The 21,230-nt window shown below is 27.9% G+C and overlaps 1 protein-coding gene across 8 annotated transcripts in view; it reads left to right on the top strand.

Moving 5' to 3' along the window:
- The window catches only part of tty (tweety), a 356,795-nt gene extending 338,735 nt beyond the window's left edge, over positions 1-18,060 (top strand). For 7 of the 8 annotated variants that reach the window (XM_075375808.1, XM_075375806.1, XM_075375810.1 and 4 more), the window contains one exon: positions 185-510. The gene's annotated coding sequence lies outside the window, so the exon portion shown is untranslated. Of the gene's footprint in view, positions 1-184; positions 511-17,471 lie in introns of those variants that run through there. The other variant, XM_075375807.1, reaches the window with a different exon arrangement.
- Positions 18,061-21,230: the final 3,170 nt, after the last annotated feature.

Raw genomic sequence — 21,230 nt, 5'->3', positions numbered from 1 at the left:
AATTGTGTTTATAAATAAATTATCTTTTTTTATTATTAAATAGTAAGAAACTTAATCAAATTTAAGTTTATTAAGGTATTAAGAAAATCAGTAAAATTAATTACATTAGTTTTGTTAAAATTATTATTATATTATATTTTTATATATATATATATATATATATATTCTTTTTTTATTTATGTAGGAATGAATCGCTCTGAATGTACCTGCGGTCATACTAGGAATTTGGGCGAACGTACTGAATATTGAGTGAGATAACTTTTTGAATGGAAATATATGGTACTGTATCAGCGTAGTATGTCGTAGTAATAATAATAATATATTACTTTTTCTAGTATAATATATAAGAAAATGATTTGTGTGGGTTTAATAATAGCTAGCTGGTGGTGACTGCTATTTCTAGTCTTTAGTGTTTATTATTATTAATAATAATTATTGTTATTATGGTTAAATTAAATAATAAATTAATGTTAAGTAATTATAATTAATTATTTATTTATATATTTTAGTTATTGGCCTAAGTTTTACTTGTTCCTTATGAACAGAAACTATTAATAATTATGTAATATATGATAGTTATGTTGTGTTAAATAAAATTAAATAAACTGTACATTAGGTACATATAATGTAATAAATTATTAAGTTAAATAGTAAACTTAATTTAGTAATAAATAATCGAAGTAAAACAATCTGACCAACATAGGGAACAATGGCTTGATATCAAAATACATTGTTTTTAATAATATTAAATATAGCCATAATCTGTTGGTATTAATCGATCAAATATAAGTAAAAAGCAGATATTAAATTATTATACCAACCTTATAAAATAATAATAAATTAATAAAAAATTGAACGCTTTTGTCATTATGCAGTTGTAAGAAGAATAATTTAAAAAAATATGTTTGTTAATGCATCAGCAATTCTGTTGTATATTTTCAAGTTTTGAAAAATAGATAATGGTTATAATAGAATTACATTGCAAACTAATATCCAGTTAAATTTAATATGAAACCAAATTTGAGAACAAATTTGTCAGAAATGTACTGTTGGGTTTTCATAAATTTATGTATAAAAATTTTAGTTTGCCAGTTTTATATGTATTTATTCCCTCAAAAATTTTGTTGATTTTTTTTCGTAAATCAAAGATAAGTTCATTTCTTGTATGAAAATAGTGTTCGAAAAGAGTTAAAGGTTTTTTTAATTTACAATTAGTTAAAATGAGACCTTTACAATCAAGCTGTAAAAATAGGTTCATTTTTTAGATTTACATTAAAAAATCCTTTAAAAAATATCCCAAAAACTTAAAATTAAAAAGATAGAAAAAATTTATTTTTGCATACCTAATTAATGCTTGATAGCCTCATTAATAAATACTTATTATTTATTTTAATAGTGCATAATACTTTATCAGATAATACAATTTTCAAATTAATATAAATAAGTATAAAATTTGGGGTATCATGAACTGTACTGTTTGATTTTTGTTTGAAATATCACCAATTTCAAACTGAAAAAAATTTCAAATTTCAACTGAAAATTTCTATGACTGAATGGTGACAGTTTTTATCCATTGTTGTTTCCTATGGGAAGGAATATTTTTATATTTTTCTTCCCACTATTTATATTTAATGACTGTAATATTCCAAAGCTTTTAACATATAATTGACTTCAGAAAAAGTTGCTTTTTCTGACAGTAATGATGATTATTTGACAGTCAGTTCCTCTGATGGAAAAAGTGAAGGTATAACTTGGGTTGAATATTTTCAATATTTTAGTGGGTTGGTATGCTGATATTTAATATTTCAGTTGTGGAAGAAGAAATGGGGAATCATTTTATTCCTTACTTTACTTCATAAATCTGTAATACCAGAAAATGGTTGTGCCACTCTCAGGAGTATCAGGTGTTTTATGTATATTTCTTATAATTATTTTGTTATGGTACCTAAAATACACTAACAAAATATTCAAATAATAAACAAAAGTTTACATTAAAATTAGTAAAAATCATGTTTCTTATTTTTGTCTGAAATATGTTGTAAAATATTACATTTGATATTTATCTGGATGTGCATTCAAATTACAATTTTTTTTTATTATTTATTAATGTGTCAAATAATGTAATTATTTGTATAATTAAATAGTAGATTTAATCTGATTATTTAAATTATTTATTTTATTCTACTTTTTGATTTCAGTTTTTTATTATTTATTCCTGTATATAATTTTCAAAGTATATCACACAAAGTTAGTCTATCTGTATTTTACATCAATTTCTGGCTTTTAATGTGAATATTTCTTTTTATTTTCGATAACACAATTACAAGTAACAACCAGTTACAGTTACTATGTTCTTTTTTTTGGATGAGAAACCTCATAGTGAATCAAGTCTGAACCAGGAAATTGAGTCCAGGATCTTCCATATGAAAGGTCGCAATTTTATCTCTACATTACGATTGTTGGTTGAGTATGTTTTTATTCAATAACTTGATGAAAATGGTTAAAACTTTTGAAGTAAAACAAATATAAATATATTTTTTTTTTATTATTCATATTACAACATAATGTAAAAAGTTTACAAACTTTTTATTAGTTTATAGGTTGGTATGGTTGATATATATTTTATGTTAGTTATATATGATTTTTTTTTTAATTAATTTAAAAATAATTATGTGTAATAAAGTTCATCAAGCTCAGTACAGATTGTAAATAATAATTTTCTAAAAGAAATTTTTTTTTCAATTAAAATACTAAAGTTTAATGAAAATTGGAAATCAAAACTATATTTTTAGTTAACATATAAAACAATTTTTTTTAGTATGCGCATAAGAATTTTTTTTTTAATATAAAATTTTTACTTATAAACAATTATTTTCTATCAGTGTTATTAAAAATCACCCCACCTCTAATAAAAAATTCATTACAACAAATTTTAAAGATGAATGTACAGCAAATAATATTTAATTAGGCATTTTTTTAAATATAAATTTTATGTAGGTGGTATATAATATATATTATAAATATTTTAATTAAGTAAAATCATGTATGTTAACTGTGATAATACGCGTTTGTGAAATTGTCATAAAAAAATTTATTTGTGTAAAATAAAAATAATAATTCCATATTAATCTTTGTGTATGAGATTCATTATGGTAGTTTAAGATTTTAGTTATAAAATGTTTGTATATTAATTACTAGAATGCTATAGAGAGTGGTAATGAAATTTATATTTAAACAGAATAGAATATAATTAAAAAATAAGGCGCAGAACTCATTCATTTTTAGTACATTTGCATTACTAAATAAAAATATTACTTGTTTATGATATTATAATAACAAAACTGCAAAGATTATTTTTGGACCAGAACCAGAAGTTAATAGATGAAAAACTGACAAAAAAATAATGACGACAAAATTGCAAGAAGGCTGTTGGTTTTCCAAAAATTTTACAATCTTTTATAAGAGAACCAAAAGTTAATGGACAACATATGATCCGTATCTTAATGCAAATCTTATTCCTTTCTAAAACTGAGAAAACTAATATTGGGAAATAATGAAGATAAAATTTAGATCTATCCTATTTTTTCACAAAATGAAAAAGGTAATGATAATAAAATTAATAAACCCACTCAATGAATAATAGCATGGATTTATTTAAAAACAAAACAATTAGAAATATCACTGAAGCCATTATAATATTATAATTATCAAAATAAAAATTAAGAAAAACTTACTTAGCAATTGGTACCATCTTTTACTTTCTTTTTCCTGTTTAGCCTCCGGTAACTACCGTTTAGATAATTCTTAAGAGAATGAATGAGGATGATATGTATGAGTGTAAATGAAGTATAGTCTTGTACATTCTCAGTTCGACCATTCCTGAGATGGGTGATTAATTGAAACCCAGCCACCAAAGAATACCAGTATCCACGATCTAGTATTCAAATCCGTGTAAAAATAACTGCTTTACTAGGACTTGAACGCTGGAACTCTCGACTTCCAAATCAGCTGATTTGGGAAGACGTGTTAACCACTAGACCAACCCGGTGGGTTAATTGGTACCATCTACCCTTTCCTTACTTTACCGTACCTAACCTAGTCTTATACAGTAGTAATTTTTGTTAAAAATTTTGGAACAAAGTTTCTTATTGTTGTCTGATTCAGTTTCTTCCAACTTTTTTTTTCACTGAATATTAATTCTCTTGTAATATTTTTATTATAGCGTGATTCACTTTAAAAAAAAGTCCACCTTAGATTTTTTTTCTTCTTCTACATTTAACACATCATAGTACTGATACAAAAAGTTATGGTTAGACCCAGGTAATAAAATCCAGGTTAATTTTACATTTGTATTAAAAATGTTTTGTACAAAATGCTATATTATCTGTGACAAAATATTACTACAGTTCAGGCTTGCAGTGTATTTTATCAATTAAGGAAACATACAATTGTTTTACTGTAAAAAATTATGGTAAATATAATATTTAAGGTCATTATTAGATGTCACCATTAATGATATCAACACCAAAAAGTGATTATGAAATTCTTACAGAAGTGGAATCTAATTCTCATTAAACTTTGTTCTGAGGTAGAAGTTTAAAAGCCTGATTATTTGAGAGAAAACTAGAATGAATTCTGTATTGAAAATATGTTTATATAAATTGCTGCAATGATCATTATACAAGCTACTCATTCATCTAATGTGACATCATCAGATGTTTTTATTTCCAAAATTGGAAATATTAAAAGACTGTCATTTTGTATTGATTGTATAAAAAAAAAACTATAATAATACTATAGAATATTTTCAAATATTATAATAACACTGACAGCAGTGTAACAGTATTTAAAAGGGAAGAGATCAAAGAGCTTTTAAAGTAAGCAATAAAATGTTTGTTTTTTTTTTTAATTACTGAGTTCTTCGATCTACTTAATATTGATAATGAATTGTCTTAATGTTGTCCTGTTTAGAAAAGCTAGCATCTATTGACAGTAGCAACCTTTTGATTATTACATAATCATGAAAAAGGTCTGGTGGAAGTTTAGCTGTACCAATGCACTTGCTTAATGATCACAATATTTCTGTTGACAATTGTGAGAAAAAACAGTCTGATTGATCACCAGTTTCTTATTTCTTTGTATTTTATTAATTATCGGTTAAATATTTATTTAGGGATGTATTAAATGATCAAAGCATTCATTATCTTAGACTACTATAATGTATCTAATTATTCATTTAAAAAAATTATGTTATTATTTTTGTCAAATACTTAGATATTGTTGGTTTTGAATTAATAATTTTAAAAAAAGTTTGAAATTTTTACATTATAATTTTTTCTTTTCTTTTTATTTTACCATTTTATACAGTTACCATATCATATCAAAATGAACTGTCAGTTTGAGAAATATGTAATCTTTCTTTTTTAAGTTTTTTTTTTTAATGCAAAAAAAATTGTTTCTACTTTTGGCACAAGTTTTTTTATAGATATATATATATAATTTTTTAAAGCTCAAATTTTATAAATTCAACAGATTATTCATGAAACTATTAAAGGATGTTTACCTGATTTATTCAAAATTTATTTTTTTTGCTTTTTGTTTTTAATGCTACTTTGACCTCATAATATATTTCAGTTCTGTTGTTTATAAGTAGATTGGTATATCAGGTTTTATTGATTTGATAGTTAAGAAGCTAGATAATTTCTACTGAGAAATGTTGGTTATATTATATATAATCATTTTGGTAGAAAAAGATTCTAATTGTATACAGTTTTATTTATTTATTTTTATTTACTTTCTCATATACAAAGAAAAAAATAATAATAAAAGGAGTATTGAGGATCGTGCAAAAACTTTTTTTTTAAACTTTTGTACTTCAATTAAATTTGAAATTTGATTGAGTTCTTAAGTACGAAAAGATTATTTTGAAAATAAATCGACTCATTCCTGACCACAATTTAACCATTGGATAACATTTTATGCTCTGTCATGGGGATGATTTTCTACAATGCTACATTGATTTTGTAGTTGGAATTGAAAGTTTTAATCAGACTTGAATAAATTTATTGATTGGCTGTGTACTTTTTTTAAATTAGTTCCATTAATTTTAATTAAACTTTTAACTTTGCCTGAGTAGCTTATAACAGCACTATATAATAAGAAATAATATGTCTTAAATATTTATGGGGCTTGTCCACCTCTTTCTTAATAAAGTAATAATGGAGGTCAAAATAATATTTACTGAAAATTTATTTATTTTTAAACAATATAAAAATATGTAATCAGTTTTAAGAATTTTCAAGTGATTTCATTTTTATGAATCTTACATATTTACACCAGTGTTGTTAAATATTCGTATATGAGAAGCTGTCATTGTCTCAAGTGGTTATATTGTATTTTTGTTTTATATCTGCCACGTGTAATTAATTGTCTAATGATGTATTATAATAGAATTAATTTTTTTAATTATACAAATATTTAATATCCAGTTCTATTTCTTAATTTATCTTAGTTTTTTAATACATTATTAAATACTTGCAACTGCCTGGTTAGAATGATTTCCCTTTGGTTTGTTATTTAAATGTTCTACATAGTTTAATTTTTAAATAAATTAAGCTTTCAATTTTGATTTTTTTGGTTCTATGTCTTTAATTTTATTATCCAAGAAGGGAGCCTTTTGCACAACCTATAGGAATTAGGTAAGTTTTATATAGTTTCTTTATCCTATTATTTTAACTTTTATATTTTAACGACTTCGTCTGCGATATTAGTTTTGAGTTTTATTTCACTTTTTTTAATCTTGTTTTAATAAATTTTTATTATATGATTAATATTAATTTTACATCTTATAAGTTTTATTATTTTGGAGCTATTTTACCCTTTTATTAATAAAAATTATGGGCGATGATAATGCTTAGGTGTTTTTTTGCGCCCCCAAACAAAAAAAAATTAAAAAAATGTTTAAATAAGTATACTGAATCCTTTTTTGTAGCTACCAGTATTGATATAAAGTTTTTCTACAATTATTTTTGGCAAATTGCTAAAAGTTAAGTGTAATTTGTCATTGTTGCCAGGAAATTAAGTTATACAACTAACTGTCTGAAGATAAAAGAATTAGATGACATGTGGAAGGTTGAGTCATTACTATATTTACATATATATGTATATATATATTAAACAGAAATGGGGCTTTTCTAAATTCTTTTAAATTAGACAAACAATTACCTATGTTAATGTTTATCCTCTGTATTCTGTCATCTGTTATTATGGTTAAGACTTTATAGTTTCCTCTGCCAACCACATATTTCATTTGTACTTTTATTTTTTTTAATTTTATAAAATTTATGCAGTTGAAAGTTTTACTTATAACAGTAAATCATCAGATTTTTTTAAATTACTTATAACATTTTTGATAAAATATGAAATAGTTGTTTGAATTAAATGCATCATTTTATAAATCCATATTGATTTTTTATTTATGTTATGATCTAAAAAATTTCTTAATATACCATCGGTTTTTTGTGTGAATACTCAAAAATTGCAGGAATAAGTCCTAATGATCGATATTATTCATGTCATGTTTCTTGTATAATGACGTAACATTTGACTGATGTAAGTTAAAAAATATAAAATCCTTCAGAAATATATTGATTTATAATGAAGATCTAAAGTTAATTTATGTATATATAAGATTTTCCAACAAACAGTTTTGCATTTAAACATATATTGGTTTTTTTTATTTTTCAAGGGTAAAGATATTATTTCTATTTCACTAACTTGACACAAGAAAATTTATTATTTACAGCCATCTTTGAAGGACTATAGATTTTTTTACAGTTTCTCAAACTACCATGCTTTCAACTGTTTCAGGCAGATCATCAGTAACCATTCTCAATAATGTAATAAAATAATACAGAGATACTGGTAAAAACTAAAGATAAGAAGGGCCATATGAAATTGAACTCAGTGTATACAAATTAATAAAAAAAATGGATAGTTTGTATTAAAATTTATCTACAACAATCCAAACCCAGACCCAGACTGCTTACCTGCAAATTATGACATTGAAGTTGTACACGATAATGCAGCCAACAAATGCCTACTGCAAGTAATCCATTTTTTTTATTACCAATCACATGCTTTGACATTTAATTTTTCTATAGATATCTTTGAATTTTCCATTTATCTTGAAAATAATACAATAAAAATAAAATAGAAGTAATTGTAAAATGTAAGGAAGGGTATTGAAGACAAATTTAATCTAAGCACACAGCCTGTATTCAAGTAAACATAATAACTGTTGTATATCTTAGTAATACCTATAGTGAGGTACCCAGATGAATACTCATATCTTGGGTGCATAGCATTAGGTAGTGATGATGAACATGATGATGTAGAAGTATAGATTGATATGTACTACAGATAGTTTACTTAATTATGAATTACATAGTAGTATGTTTGAATTTTCCATTTTTATCTTTGAAATAATATAAAAAAAGGAACAAAGATACTGATAAATATCAAATGTGGAGGATATCATGAGTATATTTGTAATACAGAAGATCCAAAAGTCACACACATTAGAGTAATAAAAAAAATCAGACATTAAGTAATAATATTTAATGATTTATTTATTTTCACAACATATGCTGAAAATAGCTGCCCCGTTCAGTAATGCATGTTTGAACTCTTTTTACCATGTTTGAGGCCACTTTGTGGAACATGTGTATACTGATGTTAATCTCCATTGTTATGTTCATCTTTAGTTCCTCCAGTATGTGTGGTCTGTTTTTGTAGCTCATTCCTTTAAGATAACCCATCTTCATCTTCAAGAAGCAGAATAAACTGTGTAATAATGTCTTGATACACAATACTGTTTATTGTAATTTTAAAAAATATGTAGTGATATGGCACACTACAGTCCCATTTTCTAAGAGTGTAAGGGGTTTTCATGTAACACATGTGGATTTTCAGTTGACCAAATTCTAGTGTTTTGACTGTTCATGTAGCTACTAAGTGAAACCACGCCTCATCAGTGAAGAAAATACGGTCAAGCTCTACAATTCCATGGTTGTCAACAAATGACTGAAACCAAGTACACTATGATATGTGTTTTTCTTTATCCAGCCCTGTCAACTCATAATATGCATGAAAGTGTAATTGCTTCATCACTCTCCGAGCACTTCCACATGAAATCTGAGAGTACGCTGATAGTCTCCTCAAGCGTTTTGAAGGTGAACGCCGTATCACATCCTTAACCTCAGCCAGTTTAGCATCAGTCAAAATGGCTGGTCTCCCAGTTCTCTTCTTATCTGCAACTGATCCACATTCTCTAAAACGGGCGATTAACTTCATTATGGTCGAACTGTTAGACATTGCCATATCCAGATATTTCCCATGAAATTTGTCCACAACACGTGCATAAGAATGACTGGAAAAATAATCTTCAAGAATGAAAACTCGTTGCTCTTGGGAAAATGACATGTTTACTCAGCAATAAACAAAGCACTATTACAAGTGTCATGTGATCAATACACATCACAATGGTATTTAGGTTTGTTGTTGTTAATATCCACCGTGTTATTTTGCGGTAGCTGATAGAATGTTTTCAACTATATTACTATTTTTTATAGACACTTTAATTTTGATATGTGTGACTTTTGGATCTCTCTGTAGGATAAACAAAATTAAACTGAACCATTCATTGTGACACATTTATAGAGTGTAGCTACCTTAAAACTACACAAAAAGTGATGTATATCTTTTTAAATTAATGATTTTCATAGTACAGACTGTAATAAAGCAGCTTGCCTTTTTTTTAAAGTAATTATATAATCTATAATTAATTATTAATCTTTGGAACAAGAGTTTGTTAAAATATTTTTAAATGCATTACTTTCTGTCTGTTCTATAGTTGGTCATATTTCATATTTTACCTCAATTCCAGTCTCAAACATAACACCTTCTATATATCTTGTATGCCAATAGATCAAGTTGATCATTCTGTTTTTGAATACTTTTATTCATATATATACTAAATAACACTGTTTTATTTTATTTTTTCAAATGTTACATAATAAAACAGAAAAGTGTCATATTTTAATGGTTTAATCTCAATCACATATAAATAAATCACAATTTGTCAGTTTCTTACCATGTATATGAATAATTAATCTAACCAGTTGTTAAGGGTAATTAAATCTTTTGATTGATGTTTTACTGTTTTAGTATCATACACAAACATCTTAAAGTATAAATATTATTGCATTTTTTATTACAATGTAGGTTATATTTTATGATTGCTATAAGTGCTAGTTAATCCATATACAAAATGGTAGTTGTCAGTGATCTACTTAACTTCTATATTGTTCAATGTAATATATAATAAACTACAGAAATCGTATTAAACAATTTTCAGTCTGTTATAAAACTTATTTTTAATTATTGCAATTTGTTACAATCAGTCTTAAATTTTCTTCAGTTGTTTCATAATTTAATTAAATCTACTGGAAATATTTTAACTTAACAGTGCATTTAAAATCTTCAATTTAATATCTTTATTTATTTATTTTACTTCTTTTTTTTATAGAATCCATATGTAACAATAGCAGATATCTTACTATTAGATATTTTAATTATAATTTTATAATAGAACATTCCAAAATATACTTCTTATATTGGGCAGAATTATATAATAATTATTACATGTAGCAGCTGTTGATAGCATCAGGTAGGTTGATAACTAGTCTTCAGACTTATGACCTTACATAAACATACATAAAAAACATATTAAAAAATCTGTAGCTTTAATTTCTTCTTGTGCCATTTTTTATATCAGATTTTTATACTTTTTATGCTGTTTTTATATATAAAACTGTAGCCTAGTTGTTTATGTACTTGTGTGATATAATATATATGTATAAAAATATATGTATAATAATTACTAAAAAAAAAAACTGTGTGTAATATTATATAATACTAATAATATTATTATATTGAATTTTTTTATTTATTTAAAAATGTAACTAATTGTTAAAAGAAATATATGCTGCCGATTACATTTATCTTAGCATATGATAGACCGAACCATATTTATTGTTTGATAATAAAAATAAAATAAATTGTTTAATAAATAAATTAATGAAAAGTTTTAAATGAAAGTACAAAATAAAGAGCAAGTGTTGGACAATATTTCTACATGTACAATACTTTTGCTCAATAAATATATTATTTAAACATTGTCAAGTTTTTTACATGTTTCTACAAGTTGTAAAAATATGTTGTTAAATATTATTAAATAAATTACCAAAGAAGAAGGTTAACTTAATCTTTTAAATTAAATTGGTAACAATATATGTTTGTCAGTTTAAAATATAATTATTAAAGTAAATTAGATGTCATCAGTATTAATATTAAAATATAAATTTTTATAAGAATAACTATATGAAATTAGTAGATCTGCCATTTCATATTTTTTTATCAGCATTTAATTAATAATATTATATTACATATTAATACATCTAAACAGTACTAAAGAGATGTTTTAAGTTATGGGTTTAGTTCTTTTTTCTATCATAAGCATAAATTATTGAATAATAATCAGTTGTATGCTAAAGTTTTTGAATAATTAACTATTTTATAACAGATTTATAAAACTTTTCTTTAATAAAAGTTAATTTAATAAGGTCTACCTATTAAGTCCCTTTTTGTGTTTAAACTGCTACACATAATGACCAAGTAGCAGAACCTTCATCCCTTTTGATTTTTAAACCTGAGTGATTAGTGTTTTTTTTTTTTTTTTAGCCACCAAAAGAAAAAATATCATGCCATAAACACTGTCCAGCTTGGAAACCATTTCACTGAAAGTGATTTAGTCTGATGTCCTCAAGAGGGTTTTTCCTGGAATAAACTCGCTAAGATTCCTTGGGATTGAGCCATGTTCAATGATGAAAAATGGAATATAACTCAGTTCAGGGGACTGTCCATTACTTTAACAAGTCTCCCCATCTACCGGCTATATATCAGGTCACCTCACTGGTAGGACCTTGTTATTGTGCCCTGTCTCTAACCTCCACTCCAGAGTAGGAGTTATACCAGGTGCGGCTATGCTGTTCCTTGCCACCCTACCCTAGAAGCTGGGACTCTGTCTTCACTGCCTGCCTCTAATTGGGTCCCCTCAATGGGCCCCAACTGGGTCTGGGTCTTAACAGCTTGATGGTGACAGAGTCCATGTACCTCATCATCGTTGCCCATCTTATGATTAAGGGCGACGTTGCCCTTTAGCATCGATATCCTTATGTAAATGTGCCTTAAGCACCCTCTCAAAGAGCTTGCACAGGTTATTGATGAGGCATAGGCGCATCCACTTTTCGATGTCACATATCTCACTGGGGGCAACAGATCCGTTTGTTTGCATGCCCATTTCATACATCACAAACATGTGATCAGACAAGCTTTACTCATCTTGTATCTGTGCATATCTTCAGCTGATACAAATGAGAGATAAGTGGCCGAACTAGCATCATTACATCTGAAGGTAGATTTGTCCCCGTTTATGCAAACTAGCCCAACCCATTGACTCGATTGCTAAGGTGTCATCCTCTGATACTGCGCATGATTTCAGCAGATTCCAGTGACGTGGTATTGAAGTTCCCTGTCACCAGTATGTTTTTCCTCTGTGCCTAGTTATCTCTGTCTGTACCTAATTCATCAAGTAAAGACATGAAACTGTCAGTCCCAGTGTTCCACTAGCCAGCCAGACCCTGTCATCATGTTGGGCTCCACCATAAGAACCACATCGGCACCCTCTCTCAGAGCCACCTCCCAACAGAGGTCTTAAGCCCATCTGCCTCTGTTAGTATTGAACTCTAAAAATTTCATTTCAACACAGCACAGCATGAGGTCTTGTGCATATGTCGTGAGCACATATCACGCAGGCCATCGGGTCCACACATTGGCTGCATTTGTATCTGGACTTGTCACAGTTGAAACAGAGGCAGGATCTGCCCTCTGCAGTTCACTGATATGTGACCCAGGCCCCAGCACCTGAAGAAACAGTCATCAGTCTCAGATGTAGGCCCTACAGTGGATCTAACCAATCTTGATGTGAGCCACGGTTAGCTTCTGAGTCACCCGGATAGACGGGTGATCATCATCATGTTCTTCATTACATCATATTCCGGCCAAATAAATGAGATCCTTAAGTCTTCTGTACCACCAAGTACGCCGGCTACTGCCTTTGAAATTTCGTGCTCACTAGTATCATTAGCGATGTCCTTCAAATGAATAATGGTTCTGCAGTTACCTCTTGACTTAACATCCACTTCGGTAGCCATATTACAGAGGACCATCTTGAATTCCTTGACTTGCTGCACCCCTTGACGTAAACACCTTGACCCGGTCACTGCACTCTCTAAACAAGTATACGCGTATCTTCTTAATGGAGATGCCAACCCTTCCATCTAGTAGGACAAAAACCACTGTCACCGATGCCTCCAAGACTCTTCTCACTGATGACAATATCACCATCAGCAAGCCACTCTCATCATATGAAGGGTTGTAGTAGACATTGAAACAGCTCCTCTGAGTGGATTCAACATCTCTTCCCATGATTAAGGCCACTTCTCGTGCAATATCTCCCAACGTGACTGCCCCATGTTGAGCCAATTTACCTTCTGCGTTCTGTACACATGTCAGGTTCACAGAAATAACACATGTCTCCATTATTGCCAGACAAATCACTAACCTGTGTAACTCAATCAGTTACATCAGCCAGCCATTGCATAGATACAAGACATATCAGTTCTTTGTTCCCCATCGTTTCTCTTAAAATAGTACTTAAGGCATGACCCCAAGGCCTCTCAGTCTAAGTGGCCTGTGTCACAGTCATAGCAATTAGCCGTGTCACAGACGGCCTTCTCAACAACTGCCACTTCCTTTACCCTCGCAGAAATCCTCTTGGCACACCCCATTTTTTTCCGTTTAATATTTCTATTTTTTTTCACAAGTCTGTAATTCCCTTATTTCATCCAGCAAGAGTACCAGATTTGTCCCCTTCCAACGATCCTCTTCATTGCTACTTCCATTAATCTCTATTTTCTGCTTAAAAGGCATTCTCCTAAAAAGGCACCCTCCTCTTAAAAGGCGTCCTCCACCTCCATTGTTCCATCAATCTGTAACTCTTCATTGGTGTCAATCATCTGTTCTGATGTTATTACAAAGAAAAAGTCAAAACACAATATATCATTTCACTGAACGAAAAAACTAAGTCAATATAAAGAAAGAAAAAACTTTAGTTAATGTAAAAAGAACGGTATCAGCTGATAGATGTAAACAAACTATCACCTGTTAAGTATTTATCTATACATTGTCTATTAGTGTATATAATGTGTATATGTGGGTCAGATTGAAATCAATGCAATGAAATGATTCCAACCTAATAAACACTACAAATTATAGTGAAAAACTGCAATAATAAGTTCAAATAACACAAAAAGTTATCCTTTCCCATGGTTGCTAGGCAACCTTCAGTAACAGATAGTTAGATGTAGATAGCCAAATTGCTAGGTGTGAGAAATAAATGTTTAATGCACTTATAACTTGCAGTATTCAGTAAAATAGAGCAAAATCAATCAATTCGTTCTGTGATGCCCATAAAAAGAACACCGAATGCAAAAATAAGTCTGAAAACATCCACTACAAGTTCATAAGCAATAGCCTACCCAGCCAAGATGCTGCTGAATAGGCTAAAACTAAAAATAAACAAAAACAACGAAACAACATGAACAGAATGAAACAATAAAAATAACACCATGACTAACCTGTAAGAAGATCCCAACCAAGGAGCGTTTTATGAAGCAACCACCACTAATTACAGTTTGAGACCAGCTCAGATCTCAAGGTCTTAATAGCTTATAAGACTTCATCTCTCGTGATGAGCAGGCATATTGTTAATTTTGATTTGATACAGAATGCTCAACAGTTATTAATAAAACTAACATATATACACAACAGAAATGTTTGCCAAGTGATTGGTTTATCAAAGAATCATGACGGGCAAAACTTCTATTTTTTCTGATGGACCTACTTGAAAAATTGAGTTTAAAAAATTCATAAGGTTTATCATTCAGGTTTACCTCTGCAACCCTTGTCCTTCTCAAATCACTGTGCAAGAGCAGAACTTTAATTTTCTGCCTTAGTTCAGAAGACTGCAAATAATATCTACATAAATACTCTTGTATTTCCAATGAAATTTTTATTCTTCTTTTTTTGAGCAGCAATAAGATCTTTTAAAAACTAATATGGTATTTAAAACATCTCACTTTGCACTGAAGTATTTACATGCTAATTAACAATATTAATCAAGTTCAGTGCAGTAGTCATGAATCAGAAAATGTAGAAAATGTAGTTAGTAGCTTTAGCAACCGCACATAAATAAAAAATAATAAAATGTACACAATTTCATTTCAAAGGTAGGCATTATGTGTAATTTTGCAGCTTGGATACTCTATTAAATTACATAAGAAAATTTGATATGCTTTATGAATTAAACTTTTATGCAGCAAAAATTATTTATAGAAATTACCTTCCATCTTCATGGCAATATTATTCAGGTATGTTTCTGATCAGGAAAAATAAAATTCAATCTGAAGTTATGTTTACTGACTGAGGTATCTTTCTATAAATAGTCAATATGGCTTATCATTACAAAGATAAAGAATATTCAAAAAAAAGTCTGACATTATTTTTATTTGTAGTCTATTGTTAATTGGTTGCAGATAGAGACCAAAAGATATTAAGGTATATTTTCCTATAAATTTTATCCATCAGAATTATTATTATAAATTTCAGTTTTATAATTTCTTTCAGTTGTATTATATAAAACAATTTATAATTTCAAACATTTTAAAACAAATTTGATTAATATTTTTCAAATTAATTTTTTAATGATTGATTTATAAAAAAATTTTTTCTAGTGATAGAAAATGTGATAAAATTTTTGACTAATAAAATATTTCAAGCCCAAGCCAGAAATTTGTTACTGGACTTTTGTTATAGCCATTTATTTGCTCTATCAACTTAGATATTTAAAAAAAAAAGTGTGGAGATTTTCATCTTTATTTAGTTATTTTTAAATTTAATTTGTTTTTGAAAAATTTTCTAACTCAAAACGCGGTAAAGAATATTTATCATGAAAAAAGCATTTAATGCTTAGTGAATTAATCGTTTTCATGATGCTTAAACATTTCTGAATTATTATGTGTTGGAATGTGAAATAAATTCTTTTAATAAAAAAAGAAATGGCAGGTTTGTTTTATAATCATTCATTTAACTGTAAAAAATTTTGTTTAAAAATATTTTTTTCAATAATTTTATACATTATAATATTTTTTAACTGAAAAATAAAGTATATAAATAATCTAATTACACAGTTAATTTTTGGCTCTCATTTCTTTTTTAATAGAATTGTTAAAATGTTTAAAAAGAAATAACTTATTTAAATTAATTGATATTGCTCATTTATTATGTATGATAAATATTATTCTTTTCTTAAACTAGAGATTTATGTAAGTGTTTGTGTGCATGTGTGCGCGCTCTTGTATGTTTGCTAGAAAGTCTTAAGCATATTAATGCTATATGTATTTTCAGTGTTTCAACAATTTTTCAGTGATCAGAAGTGTTCACTATGTATATTTATGGTAAAAGTTTGATTTCAGTTAAATTTATAAAATCATTTTATTCTAAAAATTTGATTTAATTTTTTTTTTAGTTGAACAGATTCGTTAAAAATGTTATGTTATGTCATTATTAAATGTCAGTAGATTGTTATTTTTGATTTCAATTTATATATTTGTATATAAATACTTAAGTTTATTAAGTTTTTTTTTTTTTAATATTGCAATTCAGACTCCCATTTAATTTACTTGTTATTCTAATAACTTAAAACTTTTTTATTAACTGTTAATAAATTTTGGCCATTAATTGTGATATTTATATGAGTTTTTTAACTGTGGAATTTAGTATTAACCAATATTATTTCCAATGTTTTGTGATTACCTTTATATTTCATAGGTCATCTTTCTTAGTATTTCAATCCTTTAAGATTCAACCAAAATTTTTTTCTGACAAAAGTTTTTATTCATCCAAAATCAACAGTTCAGCTCTTCAATTCCACAGAAATTTCTTTAAAAAAAAATTGGTAATTTTACACAGGTATAAAAAACATGGTAATTTTTACACAGGTGTAATAAATATTGATTTCAGTATACTTCAGTTCTATCCAGTAGGTTAAAATACTGTCATCAGGTTTAGGGGATGTAATTTTATCATCTTATTTATTGGTTGATCTACTAACTACATAATTTATTTTCTTTGAGGAAATAGTTAACATGTTACAGATAGATTTCATTTTCATTTTGTTAAACGAAAAATTAAATTTTATTTGTAACTTATTTCCGTATTTTGATTTTTAGATTTGTTGGTAGAAAAGCTTTCATCCTTTGGAGGTAATCATCTGAAGCAGTTCTCAATCTCTGAAAAAAGGGGATATTTTAAAAATTATGGTGTTAAATTTTTGGATTATGTTAAACATGATACTTTTGTTTAATCTAATTACATAAAATTTAACTAATTATATGAATTTACTTTTATCTGTCTATTGTTAATGGATTAAAAAGCATAGTATAACTTACTTTTGACTGTTAATTTATTACTTTTTATTAGCATATATAATTTTTTTTTTAGTGAAAAAAGAAAATGTTATATTAAGGAAACAATGCAATGCAATGTGATTATGAATATTATATTTATTTAAGTAAATTAGTTATCAATTTTTCATGACAATAATATGGATAATTCATAGATTTTTACACGCATGAACTGTTGTTTTTATTATTTTGAATGCAGACTTTTGGAGTCCTGTATTTCTTGTTTTTTTTTTTATTCAGTCTCTTCATTTCCTTTTTGTATTTTATTGTACATATTAAAGTGACTTTAATAAGTCTTTTTAAAGTGTATTTAAATTTTACCATATGTGTAATAGTGTCTGTAATGGTGCAGAATGAATAAATTTAAAATTAAAGACATTTTTTTATTGTCTGCTATGTTTTTTCACATTTACTGTCCAGAGTAATCAAATACATGCATATAAGCTGTATATCACACCAATACCATAAGTTATTATGATTTACATACTTGGCTATTAGTTATGGAGTATTTCCCCATTCCTTTCCACTTTAAAAACATAAGTATTGCCCATTTACGAGGATGAATCAAATTTAAACAGTAATTTTGCTACTCTACACAACAATCAGTTCTGAGCTGGAAGGCAGAGTGGGGGTTAATATTTGGTGTGTTAGAGAGCGGGTACCAGCTTGGTTAGCTCCCTTGTCTGTCGTCAGTGCAGCCATGAGTGAGCAAGAGGTTCTGTCATCTGTTGCACAATGTATAATCACAAAATTTTTAAATGTATAAAATGTAAATTTTAAATTTTAACTTGTTTAAAGGTACAGCTTGGAGACGCTATACTGTCCCAGAACCAAGTGTATGCAAGCATACACTTAAACTGTCTGGCCCAAGGGCCAGACAGTTTAAAGGCGGGCAAGAAAGTACAGAAAACAAAAGTCATGATCAATGCCCAAGATCAAGACTCACAGCAACATCCATCCTGTTCAAGAGTTTATCAAAGGTGATCGTTGGTTCACTGTTGAAGAAATCGTGTCAGAAGTGGGTATCAGCTATGGGAGTGTGCAATTCATTATGATCATCTTAGCTTCAGAAGAATTATTGCTGAATGGGTTCCAAGTTTATTGATCAAAAACAGATCAGGATGGAGATCTGTGAGAGAATTCTGAATCAGTTTTGGCAAAAAGGGGACAATTTTTGAGGCACATCATCACATGTGATGAGTCATTTACCAATCATTACTTTGAAGTCAAAAATGGCAAGTAAGGATTGGCAAAAGAAGGATGAGGGCTGCCCAGTAAAGGCCAAAATGCATCTGTCAGCTGGAAAAGTTCTTGCAACAATTTTTTTTGACTCGAGGAAAGTTTTACCCATTGATTTTTCCCACAATCAGTGAATGGTGAATGCAGCTTACTATTGCCAATTGCTACAGTGATCAAAAGCCGCCTACCAAACAAAAGATGGTGTATGCCATCAGAGATGTCATCTTTCTCCATGACAATGCCAGGCCACACATCATGATTTTGACAAGGGATAAATTGGAAAAAATGCATTGGGAAACCCTCGACCACCCTCCCTACAGTCCAGACTTGTCCCCCTGTGACTATTTTTTGTTTACACCCTTGAAGGGGAACGATTCGAAAACAATGAAGATATCATGTGTGCAATTGGTTGACAACTCATCCTCAAACATTTTATGTACTAGGAATATTCAAGTTTCCAAATCATTGGTAAAAGAGTGCAGATCATGCAGGAGACTATATAGAGAAATGATGAAAGTATGAATTGTGTATATTATTAATAATAAATTTTAAAAAAAATTACTGTTTATATTTGATTCACCATCATATTAATTACTTTTTAATAAATTTATTAATATATGTGTACTACAAAATCAAGACCACTGTGTGTGAAGTAGTTGTTAGATACAATTGCTTTATTTAAATATTTAATAATATCTATACTTTTTACATCCCAGGAAAATTACTGAGTAAATGCAGTCACCTAACACTGTTAGAGAATGTGTAGATTTATTTATTTTTTGTAAATTTTTTAAAAAGTTTTGTGCAGTAGTCACTAAAGTCAAGGTAATTTTTTTATTAATTTTGCTGTTCATCAGGAATTTTATTTTTTAGCACTACTGAGTTTGAGAGAGAGTTTACATGAATGTCAGCAATACATGAATGGTGCTTCCCGTGTTGAGTGTTTGCTAAATGCAGTACTACCTGTAGTTTCTCAGCCCTCATAATCTTCAAAATTTATTCCTGCAGACTGTTTTTAAAAAAAAACTTAAATCAACCTTAATAGACTGCCATTATAAACTATCAAAGAGAAGATAAAACTTGTTGAGGGTCTTTGCATAAACAATTCCAGGAAACTTACTAAATATAAAAAAATGCTGGGAACAATGTGTGGAATATGCAGATTATTAACACAAAAATTATCAAATAGATATTTTTTTTAAAACTTGTTAGAGACCTCTCCCTTTTGAGGAAAAACTTATAGTAAAAGATTGCAATGTTTATAAAACAGATTACTGTAAATGTTTTATGTAGTACATATATGGAGGTTAAAAAATTAATACAGGTCACAGAGAAATAAGACACTATCATTAAGCCAAATTGATCTAAAAAAATGTAACATTCAAAAGAAGTCATTCCACCAATATCTATGGCAGCACAGTAAATTTGCCTTTCAATCTAGAATTTTTTGGATTTCAAGCTAATCAGGTTTGTCACTTTTCATAAGTGACAATATTCATCTTACCAAAAAATTTAGGCGATTGCAATTGGACATTAGTTTGTTTTACCAACTCAAATGAGTAAATGATGAAACAGAGCAAAATAAAAAACTAACGTAATGTTTTCTAATTGCTAAAAACTGTGCTTAACAACTGCTGGAGTCAAAATTGTTCATGAATGTAAATATAAACTATATGATGACATAAGTGATCATAACTTCTGATATTTTTAAATTACTTCTCATGGAATTTCCACCAGGAGTATATCTTTTAAGTTTTACTCAAGGAATAAAATTTGAGCTCAATCTAACAAGGCTTAACAGTCAGTCTGTTTTACTTATATAGAATTAGTAGAATTAGAAAACTAAAAAGTAAAATATAAGTAAGGTTAAAAAATTAGGTTCTAAGGGTAAAAAAGAAATTGAACCCAGTTCTTTAAGAAATGAGAAGAAAGAATATACTTTAAAAACATCAAGAAGGAATTAAACTATGAAAAGAAGAATAGCATATTTTTATAAAACACTGAATTACATTTATAGACGTATACACATCAAAAGAAACCTAAGTTAACAAAAATAAGTTACTTATGATAGAAATAAGAAATTATCTAGTAGATTTTTTTAAAAATTAAACTCAAATTTTTATTATTTTTTTGATACTTGGTAAATAATAAAAGCTGCATCAGTTAGTTATGAATGGGCCATTTTTTTTTTATTTTTTTTTACTACTCTATTCAATTGTGACTAGTGAATTTAGGAACTAAAAATGTACTTATTCTTATAATTGTAAAGCTCTGTAATCCGATGAA

Source organism: Lycorma delicatula, chromosome 9, assembly GCF_047948215.1.
Source record: "Lycorma delicatula isolate Av1 chromosome 9, ASM4794821v1, whole genome shotgun sequence".
Lineage (NCBI taxonomy): Eukaryota > Metazoa > Arthropoda > Insecta > Hemiptera > Fulgoridae > Lycorma > Lycorma delicatula.
Note: the sequence above shows the minus strand (reverse complement) of the source record. Positions and strands in the feature narration are given on the sequence as shown.